Source organism: Suncus etruscus, chromosome 7 (genome assembly GCF_024139225.1).
Source record: "Suncus etruscus isolate mSunEtr1 chromosome 7, mSunEtr1.pri.cur, whole genome shotgun sequence".
Taxonomy (NCBI): domain Eukaryota; kingdom Metazoa; phylum Chordata; class Mammalia; order Eulipotyphla; family Soricidae; genus Suncus; species Suncus etruscus.
In genome coordinates, this window is record NC_064854.1 from 69,412,343 (window position 1) to 69,437,160 (window position 24,818).

The following is a 24,818-nucleotide window of genomic DNA, read 5'->3' on the forward strand; positions in this document are numbered from 1 at the left end:
ACCCAGTATTGCTCAGGGCTTACTCCTGGCTCTACGCTCCTGGCAGGCTCGGGGGACCACATGGGATGCCGGAACTTGAACCACAGTCCTGCATCAAGGCAAATGCCCAACCTCCATGCTATCTCTCTGGCCCCTGGACTAGAGACTTTGAAAAGTCTAAGACTTTTTTTTCTTAATTAAAGGTTCCTGGATCACACTCTAACTTATTCATTGAAATTAGTCCCTTTGGATAAATATCTGATTAGTGCAAGCATTAAAACATTTATTCAAACATAGTTAATCAAACTCAACTCCCTATGAACATACAAATTGGGATCCTTAGTAGAGACAAATACAGCACACCAAAAAAATGGAATTGCAAAACTAGGAAACCTGGAAATTATAAATCATTTTTTAAAATTTAAAATAATGTGTAGCAGTAATACTAGTTCTAAATTAGTACTAAGGACATCTCTCTTTACACACTGAATGATTTCCATCCAGTACCTTAATTGGCTGGACCTATGGAATCATGCTTTTTTTACATTGTCATGTTCTCAATGATCAATGACTGCATTGTAAAATCCTATATTTACTTAAATAAAATATTTAATCAATATAGATTTATTTTTAAAAGCAAAATTTTAGCTAGTTTAAATTTTCATAATTCTCTAAATGTCAAGTATTTCTTCTGCTCATTTCACGCAGCATGGTATCCTCCAGTTCCAGCCATGTTGCAGCAAATTGCATCATTTCACTGTTCCTTGCACCTGGATTTACCACATTTTTATAACCCATTCATGTGTGGTTGGACCCCCAACTTTAATATCTTAGCTATTGTACTAATTGCAGCAATGAATAATGGTGTGCATACATGCTTTTGAGTGAATGTTTTTAAATCCTAGGGATAGATATGCCAAAACTGAAATTTCAGGGCCAAGTAGCAGCTCAATTTCAAGTTGACAGAGAATTTTTCATACTGTTTTCCAAAAGGGGTTGAACTAGACAACATTCCCACCATTAGTGGAGGAGAGCTCCATTTTTTACCACATCCCCACAAGCATAAATTATTCCTATTGTGTGTGGTTGTGTGTGTGTGTGTGTGTGTGTGTGTGTGTGTGTGTGTGCGCACATTTGATATATGCTATCCTCACTGGTGTGAGATGATATTCCATTTTTGATTCTGAGTTCACTAAATATTAAGTAATACTGAGCACTTATTCATTGCTTATCTGCTTGTCTTCCTCTGAGAAGTTTCTATATTTAATTTAGATTTTAGGGGCCAGCGCGGTGGTAAGGTGTCTCCTTGCCAGCGCTAGCCTAGGACAGACTGCGGTTCGGTATAGCCAGGAGTAACCCCAGAGCGTTACCGTGTGTGGCCCCAAAAACAAAAAACAAAAAACAAACAAACAAAAAAAAAAGAATTGGAAACAATTTAGGTTTTGGTGTAGATATTTTCATTAATGGTGGGAGAAATGCAAACAAACTTTCCCAGTTGTCCATCTTCCTTTTTCCAGTGATGTTTTAAAATTTGAAATAAAAACTTCAAATAAATGTCTCTTTATTTTCTCCAAGAATTTCTTCAGGAATTTGTTAGAGAAGGAAAAAAAATTTTTGAATACAATATAATAATTCTTTTGTTTTGTATCAGTGGAAAGTTATTTGCTTTTAATGAGGCTTAGTAGATCATGAGAGAATACCCATTTTTAGCTCTGCACCTTGGACTTGGCTGTATTCTTCTTTATGATTCTAATATATTTTGCTATTTGGACTTTTATTTGTTCTCTCTTTTCTTTTCCTATTTCTCCTCCTGCCTTCCCCCACATTCTCCTTATGTTTTAATATACTTCAGTAAAATTATTTGACTTCACTAAAGACCTATCTTTGCTAGTCGTGAGAAATTTAAAGAGTAATATTTAAATATATTTATAATAAAGAACAGACTATGTACTTAATCTTTGAACATCAAAAAGGTGAACTTTGAACATGTTTTTATTAATTACCTGGAGGAATTAAACTAATATCTGATACTGCCAAGTCCATAAAATTTGTAGAGCTATTCTTCCTCTGTTCCTCAAAGAATAACTGCAACAATCTAAGGGAAATTTAACTTTAACTTTTGCATGCTGTAGAAGAGATTAATTTTTTTTACCTAAACTTGGCCTTTTCAATGTATATTAAAACTGGCTAGATAATGTTTTGTTCAAATGTTTTGTATAAATGAAGCATCATTGACATAGGCCTGCTCCTGTAAGCCTTGACTTTCAAAATTTTTCAGTGTCAATTACCTTCAAAACAAAGCAGTCCACAAACCTCTTGATAATGCTCAGAGTGTCATATTATCAATTGCAGCCCTGTTTATACTTCACAGTCCAATCTAATTTCTTATAGTTTTGCTGAGGGTTAGGCTGCCTCAATATATTAAATTTTAAAAGAAAATGAGTGTCTCGGAAGTATATCTGAACATATTAAAACAAGCCTCCAATCAAAATTTTCAACCACAGTGGGGCTTCCTAACTTAGTTCATTCAATACGTGCTACTCAGCAGTTTTAAGGATATATCTTATATATATAGTGATCTCTCTCCAATTAGAGGAAAATAGAGTATATTGCAATTCATACAATATTAATATCTTGCTCTACTTTATAGCTTAGCAATAAAGTTATTTATGCTAGCAGAGGGATTTTATGACATTAGCAATGGAAAGATAGCAGGACACTGGCAGGCAGGGATTGTGCCATTTAGAAATGGCAATGCTGTGTAGCACTCTCTGCATGGCCAAGAAGAATGACCCTGAAATGAAATCTTTATACAACACACAGAAGAACTGACAGACTCTAATTCAATCGCTGCTCTATCTTTTGGAACAAATGAATAGCAAAAATTGCTTAAACCAGCATAGTCTGGTCTTGTACCAACTAGTTGCCTCACTATAAATCTCTTTCCTATATCAGATATTTTCTTTCAAATTTAAATTACACATGAAACCTAATTACCTTTATATTAGCAAAATTGTGCTCTTAAACATGTTATGTATAGGTATCCTTGGTTTATGTTCTATTATATTATATTTTACATTCTTTATTTTGGGCTATTTTTATAATTTTATTCTATAAATATATTTTATACTAAATATCTAGAAAGCAATATTTATATCTTACCTTCACTCTTCTACCTTCCAAAGCATATGCTATAGTAGTAAATAAAAGACCAAGCTAAAGAAGTATTGCAAGTAAATATACTGCCATAGTCTGATAGTTATAATATAGTCATTTTTTATGATCAGAGCTAGGATGTGCAAGCATAAGAAAATTGTTGTATAAATAATTCAAATTAACCTATCAGATATTTGGGAAATCATTTATATTTTACTTTGAAATGCATAAGGTTGTCCAGTACTTTACAATATAGCCATCCTATGGGCTAGGCAATAATAAATTTTGTCTATGGTAATAAAACAGTGAATTCGGATTGGGAAACATTTATCATATGTCTATTTAATATTTAAATTATTTATTTTTTTTAAATTTTAAATTATTTATTTACTTTTTATAGTATCCTAGTATCTTCCCAGGTAATTACTGCCCTTATTATGAACAGTTCTGTTGGGAAAGCTAACCCAGGTATCATTGCAGGAAACTTATATCCATTGCCCCTTTTATGACACAACACAGCTAAAGTCTGGTATATAACTCACACTGGCAAACTGAACCCTTGTTTTGAGAGCTTTGCCAGGCCATGATATGTAATAGCAGAATAACAAAGAAGAATATATTTGACTAACACACAAGTAGACTATCCATCAGAACCTACTTGTAAGATTTTTCATGATATCCACATCCTTCATTTCTGAATTATTATAAATTTGTTTTTAATAGAAATAAAAGTGTCATTTTCTGATATTTGCAATCAATACAAGGTTAAAACTATGTTAAGGCAGTCTTTCACTGAAGAATGTGGGGGGAAAAAGAACTAGTATTGATCAACTGTAAAATCTGAAAATCTGAGAAGGATTCCATGAGTTAGAACCAGCACTAGAATAAGCACAGAAAGTAAAGGAAACCTCTCTTTCTGATCATGGAGATGAATATTGGAGGCTTTGTCTGAAGAAAGAGTAAGGAAAATTTTACAACAGTACACTCAGTTTTTTTCCATTTTGGTCTCTTAACCTTATTTTCATGGTTCATATCTTTCATGTTTTTACTGACAAATGAATCGTATATGTATAGTATTGTGATGTGAAATACTCTATTATAATGATAAATCGTATATGATTGCCTTTTTTGTTGTAGGTAAAATGTTTCCATTCAGGTGGAAGTTAGCATGTTGCTACCTATAATTATTGTTTCTTAGTTACCTAATTAGTCTATGAGATGTACAAGAGCAACATTATCCAACTTGTTATTCATTCTATTCCCTGTTTGAATGAATGAATGTTGGTTATGTGTAGTATTTAACATAGTACAGATTTTAGGGCCTGAGAAGTGTATGTGGGCCCTTGTATTGTGTCTAAAATTGCGTATAACAGTTAGTTACTTTTTAAAAAAGTTTAGTAAGCTCTTCTTAAAGTAACTGTAGTAAAATGCCTGTTTTGAATACAGGCAGGGGAAGGGAAGGGGGGCATTGGTGATGGAAATGTTGCACAAGTGAAGGGGGGTGTCTGTTAATGACTGAAACAACTACAATTGTGCTTGTAATCATGGTCCTTAAATAGTTTATATTAAAAAATAAAATAAAATTGCTTACAAAGCTCCATATGTTTATGATGCTGTAATTATTTATTTATTATCATAAATTGATATGCTACTGTGGTAGTCTACAGCTGATATCTAAATATGTTTCTCTCTTTGTTTATCATGTACAATCTTCTGGTTTTTTTCTTATTTTACAGATTTTTTTTTATTGTGACCAATGTGAATTACAAATATTTCACAGTTATATTTAGGGTACAAAATGACACTGAATTAGGGCCATTCCCACCACCAGTGTTGTCCTCACTCCCCCCCTGTTCCTGGCATGCATCCCATACCTCCCCCACTTTGTTTCCTAGACTGCTAGTATAGCCGATCCCTTATGTATATATCTTTATGTAGATTGGGTATCTTGATTCTCTTGTTGATTACTTTGGGTTTGCTCCTGGTCCCATACACTTTTTTTATTCTCCCTCTATTTATGAGGCAAAAGAAGAGGATTCAAGCCCTGTGGTTCTGTTGAAAAAAGGAAAAAATGTAAAAGAGAAATAAAGGGAGGGAAATGCTAGGAGAGGTCTATCTGGGAGCTAGTATATCAATTTAAAAGGAGAAAGGGGAAAGAGAAAGAGAAAGAGAAAATAAAAGGGGGGGAAAAAAGAAAATAACCAGGCACTGACAAGAAACTTGACAGCAAAGATAAATACCAGCTAAAATGGAGGGGTTGGGGGAGGGAAGGTGTGGTAAGGTTTTGTGTCTTTTATTTTTGCATAAACACAGTAAGTATTGGGGAAATTAGAAAGGGAATTCTCTTGGCCTATGAAATACCGGTTTCTCCACACTTTAAGTATCTTGTCATGGGAACTACTACAGACTCTGGACAGGCTCGTTGATGAACCCTAAGGTCCTTTTTTGATGCCAGAAATGTTCCCCTCAGTTGTGGCTGACAAAATCAGTCATCTGTAATTAGAGATCTTGGTATTTGCACAGCTTATAGGATGAAGTCTAGGATCAAGTCTTTCTTTATGGTTCTAGGAGTTCTGTTCCATTATGGTTGTTAAGTCTTCTGTAATTAGTGATCTTGGTTTTTGCACAGATCCCAGGACAAAGCCTAGCGTATAATCTCTCTTTGTGGTTTCATAAATTCTGTTCAGTCTCAGGTGTCAAAGTCAGACCTCTGGAATTAGAGATATTGTTTTTTGTATAAATGCTAGGTTGAAGCCTAGGCTAGGATCTTTCTTATTGGTCCCAGGAAAAGTTCTGCTCAATCATGGTTGTCAAAGTCAGTCTTCTGTAATTAGTGATCTTGGATTTTGCACATATTAAGGATGGAATATCTTCTGATTTCATTTAACCATTAGGTGATGAGATAGGGCAGTCCGCTCTAGATCAAGTTGTTGCTGTTTCTTCATCATCAGGATGTCGTATCAACCTGGTGTAGGCTGGTGCCATAGCAGTATTAGGGACTCCCTCGGTGGAGTTTGATTCCTGTGTTGGTTTTATGGTCAGGATCTGGGGTTCGAGGTTGGATGGTCACTATCTGATCATATGGCGTTTGTCAAGTCCCCATTACAAATGTTCATGGTGGGAGGTACCCCTGTATTTTAAAATTTATGGGTTCTTAACCTTAGTAAAAAAGAAAGCTTGTTTCTATACTTAAGATTTTCCTCTTTTTTATTGTGCCTATGCAAAAGGGAATGTTGCCATATTATATTACAGGTGCGTTTGGGAGTAAGAATGACAGGCTGTAAAATCTCTTTGCCCTTAGCTTTTATACCAAGCAAGACATTTTCTTCTAGAATTTTTTACCATGCAGAACCAAAACAAGAAAAATTAAAATATATATATATATAGAAAAAATAAAATAATAATACAAAAATATAAAAAATAATAAATTAATTAAAATAATAGTATATAAAAAAGGATGGTGGAGGTTACCTTTACCATTGGTAATTAAACATACCAGGAAAATATAGATATCCCCATTAAGTCTTTTGAGATATTCTTGGGAGGTGGGGTGGGACACAGGGTGCATTTTCATCCCACATCATGGCCTTATTGGGTTTGAGTGATGGTAGTGAACTTGAGCTGAGGGTCCTTCTGGAGCTGAATCCGGTAGCATGCAACCTTCCCCAATAGTGTGTGTGTGAGAAGAAAGGCCATATAAAATGAGTCAGTAGGCGTGGTGGTTGCAGCTTCTAACCAGGTTGCGAGATGTGGGACTGAGAGGGTGTCCTTTCACTCTGGGAGTTGGGTGGCTGCTTATTGGGACAGGAGGTTTGTCTTGGTACTAGGAACTGAGGGATAAGAGGGTTAAATAGGAAAGAATGATGGATCAGGATTTGGAGAACAAGAAAATAGAAGGAGATCTGGAGGGGAGATAATATATAAGAGGGACTCTATACAATGTAGGCATAGATTGTTTACTATATATTGGCTAGATATAGGGGGTCCACTGTATACAAACTCATGCCCCCCTTATAGACAAACATTAGAAATCTATTCATATGTTTTTGTTAGAGGATTGACTCTCATAGGATGGGTTTGAGTGCTTAAGAAATAATTAAATTAAGAAATGATAAATAACTATCTAAAATATAGATTAGGAGAGAAATAATAAAAAGAAAAAATAAGAAAGAAAAGTTGAGGCCGGTGAGATAGCACAAAAGTAGGGTGTTTGCCTTGCTTGCAGCTAATCCAGGATAGATGGTGGTTTGAATCTTGGTGTCCCACATAGTCCCCAACTGACTCTGGATCAAGTTCCTGGCACCACATATGGTCCCCTGAGCACTGCCAGAGGTCACTCCTGAACACTGCGCCAGAAATAGATAGTCCTGAACACTTTTGGCGGTGGTCAAAAATCACTCATTAATTGACTAATGCTTTGGTTTCTTGTTTGATGGATTTGATGCCAGTAGAAAAAGAACTGGCTTGGGCCCGGAGAAATAGCACAGCGGCGTTTGCCTTGCAAGCAGCCGATCCAGGACCTAAGGTGGTTGGTTTGAATCCTGGTGTCCCATATGGTCCCCTGTGCCTGCCAGGAGCTATTTCTGAGCAGACAGCCAGGAGTAAACCTTGAGCACTGCTGGGTGTGGCCCAGAAACTAAAAAAAAAAAAAAAAAAAAAAAAAGAACAGGCTTACAATTGAGGATTGAGGCAATGCAAAAAAAGCTCATGCATATAAGTTTTGTAAATAAGAGAAATGTTCTTTAAATTTAATCTAAAGAAATTAGGCTTCTGAGCCTGCCAGTTAGGTTGAGGTTTTGAAGCAGGCAGACCTTTCCCTGTTGGGAATCAAATAAGTCAAATCAAAAACTGATCTGATGTTATTTGGCCATTTTCTTTCTTTTTAATATATCTCTATTTAAGCACCGTGATTACAAACATGTTTGTAGTTGGGTTTCAGTCATAAAAATAACACACCCCCTTCACCAGTGCAACATTCCCACCACCAAAGAGGTGTGTTATCTCTTCTGAACATGTCCCTTATTTAGAACATGTATATTAATTTGGCAGGCAATACAAAACTTTCCAGTTTATTCTAGACCATCTCTGGACCATACTTAGGTATCAGTAAAGATGCTCTAAAGAGGTTTCCTGATTTCCCTTCATCAGTCTCTTTTTTACCAGAGCTCAGAGTCCTTGCCCAGATTCAGGATGAGAAATGAGGAAAGGATGTTATTTAGCTATTCCTAGGAGGTTCAACCTCAATGCAGTCAAATAACCTTCCTGGTTAGTCAAGTCTAACTTGGTTAGACTTCCTAAATAGACCTTTACAAGAGTGAGATAAGTGGAGAAACTGTGCTTTAGTTTCCTAAGTTCCCTAACCTGAGCCAGAATCTTGTGAATTTATAATCACTAAAGGAAAAATAGGCTCATCATCTTCCAGGAAAAACTAAATCTCCTGCTAAGACATCTTCGCTCAGTCACCAGTCAGTCAGTCACCTGGTACTGGAAGGTCTTGTTCAAAGTGGTATAAAGCATAGTCCAGATCCTGCCAAAGTGATTAACTTATATCAAAGAAGTGTGCTCAAAATTTAAATAAGAGAATATGAAAAGTTAAACTTTAAGTTAAATATTGTACTGATGCTAATATTAAAGTGGTATACTACTTTGAAAGTGATAATGAATTGACTTTGGGTTCATACTGTTAATAGATTATTTCCACATGGTACTTAACAAGTATATGAACTTCCTAATATGAAAGAAATATATTTATAAATGTTGTCTTATGAAGAAAATAATGCTTTTACACTAATAAAATATACAAAAATAAATTTTTATGGTAACTTGTGATATTCAATCAGAAGATTAAATAAAAACTATTAAGATAAGATAGTCTAATTTAGGGGTCTCAAACTCGCAGCCCACAGGCCGTGAGGCCCTCCATACAACATTTTGTGGCCTGCGGCCAGTCTTCAAATATCGCAGTATTCGCGGTTATTTGCTTACCGAATAATCGCAATAAAAATCACATTAATAAGAAAAAAATCGCATTAAACATTCGCATACCCCGAGCAGTTCCATTCGGGGTATGCAAATGATTAATGCAATTTTCTGCGATTTTTTTCTTACTAATGCAATCTTTTATTGCAAATATTCGGTAAGCGAATAATCGTGAATAATTTGCACCTAGCACAGACGTCATCCGCTGCTCCTTCCCGCTGTCCCTTGCATTATCAGAGTCCTAAGGGAGAGAAGGGAGAGAAGTTTATTACAGAATAAGATTTTGTCTTATCTTCATCAAAGCCTACAGTGAAGAGAAAGATTGATGATGAGCACAGACATTTCAGGAACACTGGGTGATGCAATATTTCTTTGTTGAGCACAGGGGCATCCCCACATGTCTCATTTGCTCAGAGAAAGTTGCAGTGCACAAAGAATACAATTTGAAACGCCATTATTCAACTAAACATGCTGAGGAATGTGCAAAATATCAAGGAAATGAGAGAGCCAAGTGGGTTGCCAGTCTTAAAGCATGTCTAATGAGGCAACAACATTTCTTCAAAAAAGCAACCAAAGAGAATGTTGCATCAGTCGAAGCTACTTACATGATTAGTGAGATGATTGCTAAGGCAAGAAAACCATTCACAGAAGGAGAGTTTGTTAAAAAATGCATGTTACAAGCTGCAAGTATTATCTGTCCAGAAATGTCAGTTTAGCAAAATCAGCCTTTCTGCCAACACTGTGGCAGAGCACATTTCTGACATGTCATCAACTGTGTGAGAAAGCCAAATGTTTTGATGCATACTCACATTGCACAGCTCACAATTTATGTCCGTGGTGTTGATTGCAATTTTGAATTGACAGAGGAGCTGCTCACAATAATTCCAATGCATGTCCAGACCACCGCTAATGAGATATTTAGGCAACTGTGTGTTGCCATTGAGAATGCAGGTTTGCCATGGAAGAGGTTTGTTGGAATAATAATTGATGGAGCACCATTGATGACAGGGAGGAAAAATGGACTGGTGGCACTTGTTCAAAAAAAAAACTTGAAGAGGAGGGTGTAGAGAAGGCCATTGCTCTTCATTGCATTATCCATCAGCAGGCCCTTTGCAGTAAATGCCTGCCATGTCACAATGTAATGTCTGTTGTTGTGAAATGCATCAACCAAATCAGATCCAGGGGCTTAAAGCACAGGACGTTCCGTGCTTTTTTAGAGAAAATGGAGTCAGAATATGGAAATGTGCTCTATTTCACCAAGGTACATTGGCTTAGCAGGGGAAATGTCCTGAAAAGATTTTTTTGAGTTGAGAGAAGTGAAAGCCTTCATGGAGAAGGATGGGAATGCTGTTTCTGAGTTGAGTGATCACAAATGGCTCATGGACTTAGCTTTTCTTGTTGACATCACACATAAGCTGAATGTACTAAACAAGATGTTACAAGGCCTGGGGTAGCTTATCAGTGCTGCCTATGACAACGTGAGAGCATTCTCCACAAAACTTGTGTTATGCAAATCCCAGCTCTCTCAGACAAAACTTTGCAATTTCCCAGCATTCAAGAAACTTGTGGGTGCAGGCATACCATTCAGTGGTGAGAAATATGTTGATGCTATTTTTAAGCTAGAGAAGGAATTTGATCACAGATTTGCAGACTTCAAAAAGCACAGAGCCACTTTCCAAATTCTTGTGGACCCCTTTTTCTTTGGTGTGCAAGATGCCTCTCCTGTGCTTCAGATGGAGCTCATTGACCTACAATTCAACTCTGATCTCAAACCCAGTGCAGGGAGATTAGTGGAAAAGCAGACATGCATGGGCGATTTTTGAGAGAATTGCCCCCCTCCCACCAGCTTCTCTGAGCTTTCCCGAATGTTCATGCGCACCATGTGCCTTTTTGGGAGCACATATATGTGTGAAAAGTTATTCTCCACATTAAACTTCAATAAATCAAAGTACAGGTCTAGACTTAATGGTGATCATCTTCAAGCCATACCAAGGGTCTCAACTGCTTCCTCTCTAAAGCCAAATGTAGTTCAGATTTGTGGGAAGAAGTGCTGTCAAGTCTCTGGCAGCAAGGAATAGGCAAAAGATGCCATGTTTAGAAGAACTGTTCATGATCTTCACTCAAGGTTCTATTCATGTTCAGAAGAAATAATTAAAACTGTTAATAATGATGTTTGAGAACTTTTTTGTGAAATCCCTTATGCAGCCCTGCCTCACCCCAACTTTGCCTCCTGTGGCCCCCAGGTAAATTGAGTTTGAGACCTCTGGTCTAATTTAAATGATAATTTGATATTTATATACATTCAGTGATGTAATGTAGTCTCTTCTTATTTGTAATAAATTATTTTGACATTTAATTATGCTTAAAATCTTCCAACAGAGACTTTAAGACTCCTTGATCATTGTTTGCTTATGGGATTTATTTCTAATCTCTGAAAGCTCTGCCTTTGCACTGACTGGCTAGTCTGCTCTATCTTATTTGGACTTACTGTTATAAATATAAACAAGTGACCAGAACTCAGATAACATTGTTTGCTAATATAGTCTTGAGTCAAACTCAGGATTCAGACCCTGTCTAAATTGCTGATTAGTTGTGTGCCATGGGACAAATCACTTTACCTTTCTGTGATTTCTTTTTTTCTTTTTGTTGTGAAATATAACATTATCTACTCAAAGACTGGACACAATACACACACAAACACACACACACACAAAAAAAAACAAACCCAACTTTACCTAAAATTTAAATTGATATATAATATGACACTCCCTAGGTGTCTGTCTAGAAATCCAGATTCTAATAATTTATAGTAGCTTCTTTCCCCCTCATTAGCTCTGTTTTGAACAGGACCTGGCATAAAGCAATGACTCCGGAATATGACTGACATTAGCTACTCATCTTGATTCTTAAAGAGAAAATTTATTTCAAGAAATCACTTATGAGGGGTTAAAACCCACCAGAACTAGACCATCTAGACCAGGTCCTTGGGTGTAGGTGATCATCAAGATTTAGTCTCTGGTTAATGCATTCCTTTTATGTGCTTTAACCACATAATTACAGTTCTAAGAAATAAAGATAAGTTCCACTTGTGTACCACTGTATGCCAGGAACTGCACTGTCATTTACAACTAGAGCACATTTTATTTTTATGCTGCTTTGGGAGATATAAAAACGTCAGGCAATCTCTGATAAGAATATCTTTAAGAATAGACAATTTCAGGAGCCAGAGCAATAGTGCAGTGCTAGGGCATTTGCCTGGCATGCGGCTGACTCAGGATGGACCTGGGTTCGAGCCCCAGTCTCATATGGCCCCCAAAGCCAGGAGTGATTTCTGAGTGTCACCAGGTGTGGGCCAAAAATAAAAAAAAAATAGACTTTCATTTTCTAGGTTCTTTAGCTGGTAAGACTTTCTAATTCTTTGATTAGTAATCAGTAACAATGGTTATTAATTATTCAGTGTTCAATTTTGCCCCTTCTCAGTATTTTTAAATGAACAATTTAATTTTGATTTGGTTTTGGTTTTGGCCACAACCAGTGTTGCTTATAGCTCACTCCTGGCTCTGCTCTCGGGTTAATTTAGGAGGCCTTAGTGGACCATATGAGATTCCAGGAATCAAACCAGGTTGGTTATATGCAAGGCAAAGAGATCTGCCTGCTGTTCTCCAGTTTCAGTTTATAAGGTTTTTAAAAAATCAATATATAAAGTATGGAAACATTTAAATCTATTTTTTATATTTCACACATAATAGCTACTGTTTACTGTATTTTTTAAATAAACTGAACATATCCAAATAACTGGCACCCAAATTGGAGAAAAGAAACTATCAACATTGTAGAAGGTTCCTGTTACCAATTATCTCATAATGGTAATTATCATCCTGCTTGTAACTTCACTGTGTTTATAATCTACATATTTATATAAACTCTTTTGTGCCTGGCTTCTTGTATTCAATATTCTGCTGTGACCATTAGCTCTATTTTCATGTATATTTGCAGAAGATTCATAATCATTAGCATGTATATTTCTTGAACATGATGTGACTAATTTCCATAACATAATGACTATTTAACAGTTTGATGCTCTACTAGTATTATATGATCATTGATACATTTATGCATACAATCTAATTAGACATTCATTTTGCCTTTTAATTGCTAAATCATAAGGATTACATACATTCATTTTAGTTTATGCTGCCAAATAATTTCCCAAAGAGGTAATACCAATTTGCATCCTACTATAACTGAATAAATATTCTAATTCTTCTATAGCCTACCTAATACTTGGTCTTTTCCATATAAAATTAGCTATTTTCTTATGTGCACTGACATATCACTAGACTTATTTCTAAATTTATTCTTGGCCTCTGTGACTGAAAAGCACAACACATTCTCTGGTGATCACAGCGTATAATCACATGTTCCAACTATAGTAGAGCAATAAAAGGATGATCTCAGGAGAATGACATGATCTAAAAACAAAATATAAGTTATAAATCATTACAATTATATCTTGATATTTTAATTTTAACACTTGTGGAAATACTATACTATTCTAAAATAGTAATGTGTATGGTGTACTCTTAAGTTTTAATTTATCTTATCCAATAGCCAGGGACTATGAATTCTTTTCAATAAATATCTTGGCCAGGTAAAAAGCAAAATAACCTTTAGCCAAAGGCCTTTTCACTCTTTTACAAAATCCTAAATTTTCAATGAACATTTTTCTGGGAGTCCTGTAAAATGGTGAAAAAATAGTGTCTTTAAGAAGCTGCTATGGTGAGAGAAGAGATTCCCTTCTCATGCAGAAAGAAGAGGATAAGACATTTGAGGAGAGATTTTATAAAAGGTAGCAACCTGCACTGTTCTGTGGCAAAGTTAATAAAACACACACACAGTCAGCCATGTGAAAGATTGTATTACACATAACATTCACCCTCTTGGAAGTGACAGACCACTTTGAACATGACTTATGTGCAGACTATGTATTGCCCAAGGAAAATAAATCAACTCAGTATCATGGCACAAGGTGAAGGAGTGAAAGCTGCCTCTGGGACCTTCACTCCTCAATCCAGCCTTTTATAAAAATCAAAAAGTGCACCATTATGCAATGATCCTGAAAAAATATAGCAAGATCCTAGAGATTTCTAGGTGAGGCAGCTATGGAGAAGAAATCCCTAGAATTGGTGGCCATATATATTCTCATTTGCTATGGCAGAGAGCCAAACTCTTCAAGAAAGTATGTATTTTTTTTTGAAAGTATGTATTTTGTATTTAATTTTCTTTGTGTGTGGGGAAGATGGTCACATGTGGTGGTCCTCGTGATTCCTAGCTCTGTATCAAGGAATCACTTTTGGTAGTGCTGGAGCAGGGGTCGTAATTGGCATAGGGGATCAAACTTGTGAGAGTCACATGCAAGGCAAGTGTCTTAACCCATGTACTATCTTTCTGACCTCTGAATTACTTTTCCCTAACTATAATACCTTATGAAAATTATTGTGCAAGAAAGTTTTATTCCCCTGATTCCACACTGACATCTGTAATGTAGATAAAATCTTTTAAAAAGGACCAGGAATCTAATACTGAATGAGATTAGGTTTCCTTATACTTTGATAAAGTTGAAATCATGTTTGTTCAATTTTATATGATGACACTAAAAACTGGAGTGTTTCTTTGAAGTTTAGTTCATTTCTTCATTTGATATACCTGAGTTATGGTCTCTTAAAAAAAACAGCAACCCTGTTTTTATTAGTGAAATTCTAAAATTCAAATTGAAAAGTAACAGTGAAATTACTCCCATGTATGCCTAAACAAATACATTTTATTTAGCTCATGTATTAGAATTAAACCTTAATTTGAAGTGTAATCTTATCATTTTATGTTTGATATGGTACCTACAAAGAGGCATTCATGCTCATGAAATAAAACATTGAGAATTCATGAATACAATGAGTAAAGGTCTGACATTTACAAATCCTTATGCGAGTACTAAAGCAAACTCCATGTCAATGTTTTCTTTGTTCCATTGCTTTATAGATTGAAAATTTTCTCTCCTGAGAAACAATCTCTTTAATGCAACTACTGTCATATTTACACATTCTCTAAACTATTTGCAAGCTTCCGCAACTGAAATGTTTCTATTTTGAACAGAATTGTGTTTTCTTTCTAACACTGAAAAAAGCCACTTAAATAATAGGTAGGCTATTTGGGAGACAGTTAATTTAATGATTAATTAAAATTTGACTTTGTAAGTCAGGCAGAATGTCACAGTCAGAAACATCCAGAACATGTGGGAAATTAAGCTAATGTCTTCTCCCTTACCAAAGAATGATTAGAATTTTTCTGGTTTTCCTTGTGAACAAAAATAAAAGTTTTATTACATATGTTATTTAAGACAAATAAATATTTACAAAATATTTTATTGATTTTTTTATATTTTAAATGAAATAAAATCATAATAGTGACTATGAGGAAATTCTTGTCCTTCAATTATACTTCACAATTTAGTGCCTTTTCTTTGAAGAATTCAAAATACTTAAAAATGTAATATTTTAGCACATTCCATTTACTAAATAATAAAAAGGCAAATATGACTATCCTCAATGCATACATAAGGAAACTGGAGCACAAAAGTTTTTAATACATTTCTCAAGTCTACACCCATTCAAGTATTCATATGCAAATATACTTTTAAAATACCTCCCTGTTTTCCTTTGTTACATGACTTTTTTCCTTGTATTCTCTAGCCTTCAAAATATCATTATCTTTTTCATAAAACTCTCCTGATGCTCCTGTGTAAATAAACCAATCAAACTGGCTGTTAATTAATTCTATTTTTTTTTAATTACTGAAGCTCATACCCTTATATTTTGAAATTTTCTTAAACTAAACCTAATGGAAGCCAAAAACAGAAAAGAATATACACTAACATTTACCAATATTATATCTGGGGTTGTACTGTGCATAAAATTTTAACTTTTATATGTTTTCAAAACTTTTTCCTAAAAACAAATAACAAAATTGGGGAAGCAAAGAAAATATGTAGGATGTAAGTGGGTAAAACACTGGACCCTCCAATGAGACAGGTGCTGGGCTGGGCCTGCCCCATATTAAGAAGGATCCAGTGAACTGGACCTAAGAGCAGGCCTACCAGGTTGAGGGTGGCTGTAGAAGTTAGGTTGTGGGTACAAGAGAGCTAGTACAGAGGGTAGAAGAGGGCGCTTGCATAAGGCTTAAATGTGTTCTCTCTGGGGACTGAGACACATATAGTCCCCTGAAATCCCTGAACCCACTGGCTGTATCTTAAAACAAAACAAAAAGGAAGCTAAGTGTGGACATCAATTTCCAGCTTGTGAGAGGAAAGAAGCATATGCCCACACTTACAAGGTTTGAGTCTAAGAGAAATAAGTATCAGTTCTTTTTCATCCTACTGGGTCACATATCCTCACATAGTGGTTAGAAGGTTAGGAAATGAGTCTCTGGCTAACCAAGCAAACATCTAGCTAGATCTTTGTTCCAAGAAAAGAAAAATAATAAGGATTGATACTAGAGGATAGTCAAGGTCTTCCATGCTGGGTGTGTTTGTTTTATCCATTTGTCCCAACTTCAATCAATCACTGGTGTACCAGACTATCATTCTATAGCCAAACAGTTATATCTATCTATCTATCTATCTATCTATCTATCTATCTATCTATCTATCTATCTATCTATCTATCTATATCTATCATCTATCTATATATAGATATATATCACAACAATAAAATGTGTTGTAAGTTGCAAATAAAAAACAGGTAATGATGAGGCTCTGTTTCCCTTCTCATTCAGCATGATTAAAAGTGGCCCTAGGGGCCGGAGAGATAACATGGAGGTAGGGTGTTTGCCTTGCATGCAGAAGGACAGTGGTTAAAATTCCGGCATCCGTTATGGTCCCCCAAGACTGCCAGGAGTGATTTCTGAGCACAGAGTCAGGAGTAACCCCTGAGCGCTGCTGGATGTGACCCAAAAACCAAAAACCAAAAAAAAAAAAAAAAAAGTGGCCCTAGTACATGTATCAAGACAAGTGCAGGCAGATGCAAATTTTTGCAAGAGGCCTGCAGATGGCTCATGATTAGGGCACACCCCTCCCACCAACTGGTTTAATCTGGTTACCACATGTATAGTGGTCCAGTGAGCCAGGGTGTGTGTTCCAGGAGTCACCTGCTGCCCCAACACTATAGAGGAATGAGCAATACTGCCTCCTCCTTGTAATGAGTCATTTGACCAAGAATTGAAGGGGCTGGGCTTCGTAAACAATCACAAGTAGAAAGAAGGCAGAAGTGAAGCATAGTTAAGTAGGTGATAAATTTTGACTACTACATATGTCATTCATGGGGGTTGATTAGTTAGAAAATGTAGCAAGGAAATATCTAGCAAAAAATCCATGATATTGATGTACACAATTATATTAATGACTGGGCTGCATAATTATGCAGAATGGATTAATTAGAGATTTAATTGTTAAAACATCTTGGAGAGCACCTACACAATCTAAATGGTCTTACTGTTTATTCAACACATAGGGTATATATAGAATTATATATGTATATACCATATATGTGTGTATATGTGTGCAGTTTGCCATTGACTGAATCTCATTTATCAGCACTCTAATATGCTAGTTAAATAACTGAAGGGTTCCAAAGAGTATAACTATAATTTGTTCAAAAAAAGATTTTGACTTAATTATGTGGTGATTTGTAAACAAGGTTGGAAGTAGAGAAATTAATTAGAAACTATTTAGGGCCAGAGTAATAGCATAGCAGCAGGTAAGACATTTTCAGTGCAAACAGCCGACCCAGCTTCAATCCATAGAATTCCATATGGACCCCCCCCCCCAAAACCCATGAGATATGACCTCTGTGCACAGAATCAGGAGTAATAACCCCTGATCACAGCACAGTATGGCCCCAAAACTAAAAGAAATAAAGAAAAGAAACTTGTTAGGATACTAAGACAAAGCAGATGTGAAAGATGTTATAAGACACAAATTCAAGTAATTATTTTCCATGTGTAGAATATGATCCAGTTGCCTACCTTAAAGATATACCATCAAAAAATAGGAAGCAGGACTCATAATGTGACAAAGAAAAAGAATACTTGACATTGATACAGAAAAAGAGCTCTTTAGACTTGTACTTGAATTCTAATTTATTGATGAAAATGTGGATTTAAAACTATTATGTAAGGTCATAAAAGTAGTACAAGAAACATTTTTTAGAAGGTACATATAGAAGTGGATCCCTCCAAAGAAAAGGGACTGGAGCCATAGCACAGCCAGTAGAAAGTATGTTTTGCATATAGCAACCCAATTCAATCCCAGCATCCCATATGGTCCCCAGAGTCCATCAAGAGTGATTCATGAGTGCAGAGCCATAATTAACTACTGAACACCCCTGGGTGTGGCCCAATAACAAAACAAAAAAGAAGAGGATAGAGGCAAAGAGAAGGAATTAATATGGTACAAGGGTTTTCACATTTACTCCAAGTTAGATGGAATGGAGGTAGATGTCAACTTAAATATCATTATTAATTTTGCCAAGCAATTTTTTCATAAAATAAAATGCATTCACTTTAAGTTTACAGTGTAAAGAGATTTGCAAATGTGTATACCACTGTAACCAATATCATAATCCAAGCATAGAATATTGTATCAATACCTCCCCAGATTTCTTTCAGACTAAAGTCAATCACTGCAAGGCTGCTCGGACGGCCTCTCTAACTCAGCCATTCCAAGCAGGCTTTTAATGCATGCAAATTAGACAATGTTCTGGACCCGAATCTACACTGTTAAAAAGCCTGCTCAAATTGGCCAGAGTCAGAGAGGAAGTCTATTACAGTATAACCTTTGAACCTTTGCTTGTTGTGATTGGCTCACTGTGTTACATACAGTTGCAGCATAGGAACGTTCTGTCTGATACAGTGAAAATAGGCCTATACCTACGTTTTAACTGCAAAATTAGGGGGTCGTCTTATACGCTGGCAAATACGGTATTTCATATTTCTTTTTTTTTGGGGGGGGGGTTTTGGGCCACACCCGGTAACGCTCGGGGGTTACTCCTGGCTATGTGCTCAGAAGTTGCTCCTGGCTTGGGGGACCATATGGGACACCGGGGGATTGAACTGCGGTCCATCCAAGGCTAGCGCAGGCAAGGCAGGCACCTTACCTTCAGCGCCACCGCTCAGCCCCGGTATTTCATATTTCTAACAACAGTGTATTAGAGTTTTATTTTTCTATTCCTGTATAAACTTTCCAACTTTTGACAGTCTACCCTTTTATTTTATTTTTTTTTGTCCCCGCATTCACAATACAGACCAGGCAAAGGACCTGTTTGAGGTGTATATGGGAAGCAATTACTGTACCTCCTCTTTCTATACAGTCAGTGTAAAGAACACAGCGTGTGGTAAGCATTGGGAGGCCTTATCTTTTCTTTTTTCTTTTCTTCATTTTTTCCTTTATTTAAACATCTTGATTACATAAATGATTGTGATTAGGTTTCAGTCATGTAAAGAACCCCCTCCTTCAGTGCAACATTCCCACCACCAATGTCCCAAATCTCTCTTCAACCCACCCCACCCCCACCTGTACTCCAGAAGGGCTTTCCCATTCCCTCATTCATTCACATGATTATGGTAGTTCTTTGTGTAGTTATTTCTATAGCATATTCACCACTCTTTGTGGTGAGCTTCATGAAGTGAGCTGGCGTTCCAGCCCTCCTCTCATTGTCTCTCAGGATTGTTACAACAAAGACTTTTAATTTTCATAAAACCCATAGATGAGTGAGACTATTCTGCGTCTCTCTCTCTCCCTCTGACTTATTTCACTCAGCATGATAGATTCCATGTATATCCATGTATAGGAAAATTTCATGACTTCATCTCTCCTGATGACTGCATAATATTCCATTGTGTACATGTACCACAGTTTCTTTAGCCATTCGTCTGTTGTAGGGCATCTTGGTTGTTTCCAGAGCCTGGCTATTGTGAATAGTGCTGCAATATAGATGTGAGGAAGGGGTTTTTGTATTGTATTCTTGTGTTCTTAGGATATATCCCTAGGAGTGAAATAGTTGGGTCGAATCGAGCTCAATTTCCAGATTTTGGAGGAATCTCCATATTGCTTTCATTGGGGTTGGTTGGACAAGATGGCATTTCCACCAGCAGTGCATAAGAGCTCTTTCTCTCCACATCCCCACAGGCACTGATTGTTCTCATTCTTTGTGATGTGCGCCAATCTCTGAGGTGTGAGGTGGTATCTCATCATTGTTCTGATTTGCATCTCCCTGATGATTAGTGATGTGGAACATTTTTTCATGTGTCTTTTGGCCATTTCTTCTTTACTTTTTTATCAAAGAGTCTGTTCATTTCTTCTCCCAATTTTTTTATGGGATTAGATGTTTTTTACTTGTAAAGTTCTGTCAGTACCCTATATATTTTGGATATTAGCTCCTTATCTGAAGGGTGTTGGGTGAATAGTTTCTCCCACTTGGTGGGTGACTCTTGTATCCTGGGCACTATTTCTTTTGAGGTGCAGAAGCTTCTCAGTTTAATGTATTTCCATCTGTTGATATCTGCTTCCACTTGTTTAGAAAGTGCAGTTTCTTCCTTGAAGATGCCTTTAGTCTCAATGTCACGGAGTGTTTTACCAACGTGTTGTTCTATATACCTTATGGTATCAGGTCTGATATCAAGGTCTTTAATCCATTTGGATTTTACCTTCGTACATGATGTTAACTGGGGATCTATGTTCGCTTTTTTTCAAGAGGCTAACCAGTTCTGCGAGCTCCACTTGTTGAAGAAATTTTCCCTGCTCCACTTAGGATTTCTTGCTCCTTTGTCAAAAATTAGGTAATTGTATGCCTGCGAAACGTTCTCTGAGAACTCAAGCCTATTCCACTGATCTAAGGGTGTCTTTATTCCAATACCATGTTGTTTTGATAACTATTGTTTTGTAGTACAGTTTAAAGTTGGGGAAAGTAATGCCTCCCATTTTTCTTTCCATAGGAGTGCTTTAGCCATTCGAGGGTGTTTATTGTTCCAGACGAACTTCATAAGTGTTTGATCCACTTCTGTGAAGAATGTCATGGGTATTTTTAAGGGGATCGCATTAAATCTGTATAATGCATGGAGAGTATTGCCATTTTAATGATATTAATCCTGCCAATCCATGAGCAGGGTATGTGTTTCCATTTCCGTGTGTCCTCTTTTATTTCTTGGAGCAGGGCTTTATAGTTTTCTTTCTATAGATCCTTCACATCTTTGGTCAAATTGACTCCAAGATATTTGAGTTTGTGTGGCACTATTGTGAATGGGATTGCCTTTCTGACTTCCATCTCTTCCCTATCATTATTGGTGTATAAAAAGCCATTGATTTCTGTAGGTTGATTATGTAGCCTGCCACCTTGCTATATGAATCTATTATTTCTAGAAGCTTTCTGGTAGAGTCTTTAGGGTTTTCTAAGTAGAGTATCACGCCGTCTGCAAACAATTGAGAGCTTGACTTCTTCCTTTCCTATCTGGAATCCCTTGATATCTTTTTCTGAACTTCCAGTACTATGTGGAAGAAGGGTAGTGAGGGCAGACAGCCTTGTCTTGTACCAGAATTTAGAAGAAAGGCTTTTATTTTTTTCTCTATTGAGGATAATATTTGCCATTGGCTTGTGGTAGATGGCTTCAACTAGATTGAGAAAGGTTCCTTCCATTCCCATCTTGCTGAGAGTTTTCATCAAGAATGGGTGTTGGACCTTATCAAATGCTTTCTCTGCATCTATTGATGTGATCATGTCTTTTTTATTTTTCTTGTTGTTGATATTGTGTATTATATTGTTAGATTTATGGATGTTAAACCATCCTTGCATTCTTGGGATGAAACTTACTTGGTCATAGTGTATGATCTTCTTGATGATGCATTGGTTCCTATTTGACAAGATTTTGTTGAAGATCTTTGCATCAGCATTCATCAGGAATATTGGTCTGTAATTTTCTTTTTTGGCATCGTCTCTATCTGATTTTGGTATCAAGGTGATGTTTGGGAGTGTTCCCGTTTTTTCAATTTCATGGAAGAGCTTGGCTAGGATTGGTAGTAGCTCCTCTTGAAAGATTTGAAAAAATTCATTAGGAAATCCATCTGGGCCTGGGCTTTTCTTTTTGGGCAGATGTTTGATTACAGTTTCAATTTCCTCAGTAGTAATGAAGGTGTTTAGATATGCAACATCCTCCTTACTTAAATGTGGAAGGTTATAAGTGTCCAAGAATTTTTCCATTTCTTCTAGGTTCTCATGTTTAGTAGCATAAAGTTTCTCAAAGTAGTTTCTGATTATCCTTTGGATCTCTGCAATATCTGTAGTGATCTCCCACTTTTCATTTCTAATACGGGTTATCAGATTTCTCTCTCTCTTTGTGAATTTTGCCAATGGTCTATAAATCTTCTTTATTTTTTCAAAGAAGCAACTTCTGCTTTTATTGATCTTCTGATTGTTTTTTGGTTTTCCACTTCATTGAGTTCTGCTTTCAGCTTTGTTATTTCCTTTTGTCTCCCTATTTTTGGTTTCTTTTGTAGGTCATTTTTTAATTTTTTGAGCTACGTCATTAAGTTATTCAGGTATGCCCCTTCTTCCTTCCTGATGTGTACTTGTAGAGCTATAAATTTTCCACTCAGGACCACTTTTGCTGTGTCCCATAGATTCTGGCAGTTTGTGTCTTCATTATCATTTGTTTCCAGGAAAGTTTTGATTTCCTTTTTGATTTCATCTAGATCCACAGGTTGTTCAGTAGCATGGTGTTTAATTTCCAAATGTTAAAGTTTTTTTGCTGTGTGACTTTGTAGTTTACAAATAATTTTAGAGCCTTGTGCTCAGCAAAGGTAGCCTGCAAAATTTTTATCCTCTTTATTTTATGGAGGTATGTTTTATGTGTCAGCATGTAGTCTATTCTGGAGAGTGACCCATGTACATTGGAAAAGAATGTGTATCCAGGTTTTTTGGGATGGAGTGTCCTGTATATATCTACTAGTCCTGTTTCTTCCATAACTCTTTTCAGGGCTAGTATGTTTTTGTTAGGTTTCAATCTGGTTGACCTATCAAGTGTTCATAGGGCCGTGTTGAGGTCTCCCACAATGATTGTGTTATTATTGATGTCTTTTTTCATATTTATCAGTAATTGTATTAGATAATTTGCTGGTCTCTCATTGGTTGCATATATGTTTAATAGTCTGATTTCTTCCTGTTGCACATATTCCTTGATTAGTACATAGTGTCCATCTTTGTCCCTTACCACTTTTCTGAGTATAAATTTGGTGTCATCAGATATTAATATGGCCACCCCAGCTTTTTTTAGGGTGTTCATTGCCGGGATGATTTTCCTCCAGCCTTTGATTGTGAGTCTATGTTTGTTCTGACTATTCAGATGTGTTTCTTGTAGGCAGCAGAAGGTTGGATTCATCTTTTTGGCCCATTTTGACACTCTGTGTCTTTTAATTGGTGAATTTAGTCCATTGATATTGAGGGAGATGATTGTCATAGGATTTAATGTCATCTTTGTAGATAAGTTTGCTGTGTTTGTTGGTCTCTCTTGTCTTAGAGTAGACCTGACAGTTTTTCCTTTAAGGCTGGTTTATCATCTCTGAAGTTTCTGGAGCAGTTGTTTATCCATGAAGCTATGTATTCTTCCTTCAAAACTGAACGTGAGTCGGGCTGGGTGCAGTATTCATGGTGAGGCATTCATTTCATTTAGTTTTGTCACAATATCCCACCACTGTCTTCTGGCCTTGAGAGTTTTTTGTGACATGTCTGCTGTAAGTCTTAGGAATGCTCCTTTGAATGTAATTTCCCTTTTTGATCTTGCTGCTTTCAGTATTCTATCTCTATCTATGGGATTTGTTATTGTAACAAGGATGTATCTTGGGGTGTTTTTCTTTGGGTCTTTTTTAGCTGGTACTCTTCAGGTATGCAGGATTTGATTGCATGTAGTCTTTAACTCTGGGATTATTTCTTTGATGATGTCTTTGACAGTTGATTATTCCTGGAGATCTCCTTCCTGGGTTTCTGGGACTCCAATGATTCTTATGTTGTTTCTGTTGAGTTTACCAAAGACTTCTATTTTCATCTGTTCGCATGCCTTGAGTACTTTTTCCATTGCCTGTTCATTTGTCTTAAGGTTCTTTTCCAATTTCTTCTGTTGTGTTGAGTTTTTATGCATCACATCTTCCAGTACTCTGATTCTCTTCTCAGCTGCTGATACACTGTTGGCGAGGCTATCCATTGAGGTTTTCAGTTGAGCAACCGTGTTTTTCAGATCTGTTATTTCAGATTGGAATTATCTGATTTCTGTCTTTGTGTTCTCTTCAGATAGATCTATGCTTTTTTTGAGTTCTATGGACATATTCCATATTTCTATTCTAAACTCCTTATCTGAGAGGTTAATCAGGTGGTTGGAATTTATTAGGTAATCCGAGCTTTCATCTTCATTCTCTGTGGATGATGTTTGCCTGTGAGGTTTTCCCATTGTCACATTTGTAGTGTGGTTTTTCCTGTGTGTTGTGGTGGGGTTCATTGGTTAAAAAGAGTGTGCGACCGCGAAGCAAAGCGAAGCAATCATGCTCTTCTGCTGCCTCTAGTTGACAGTTTTTTGGGGGTGCACGTCTTAGGCCTCTGAGAAAATCTTCAGGG

General features: G+C 36.4%; 1 long non-coding RNA gene and 1 other non-coding gene across 2 annotated transcripts in view; both read right to left on the reverse strand.

The window, feature by feature from the left end:
• Positions 1–24,818, reverse strand: part of LOC126013826 (uncharacterized) — a 518,013-nt gene that overhangs the window by 195,803 nt on the left and 297,392 nt on the right. The gene's annotated exons all lie outside the window — the stretch shown is intronic.
• Positions 19,442–19,573, reverse strand: LOC126014791 (small nucleolar RNA SNORA51). The gene has a single exon (XR_007497784.1). It is a non-coding gene; the product is annotated as a small nucleolar RNA SNORA51 (small nucleolar RNA).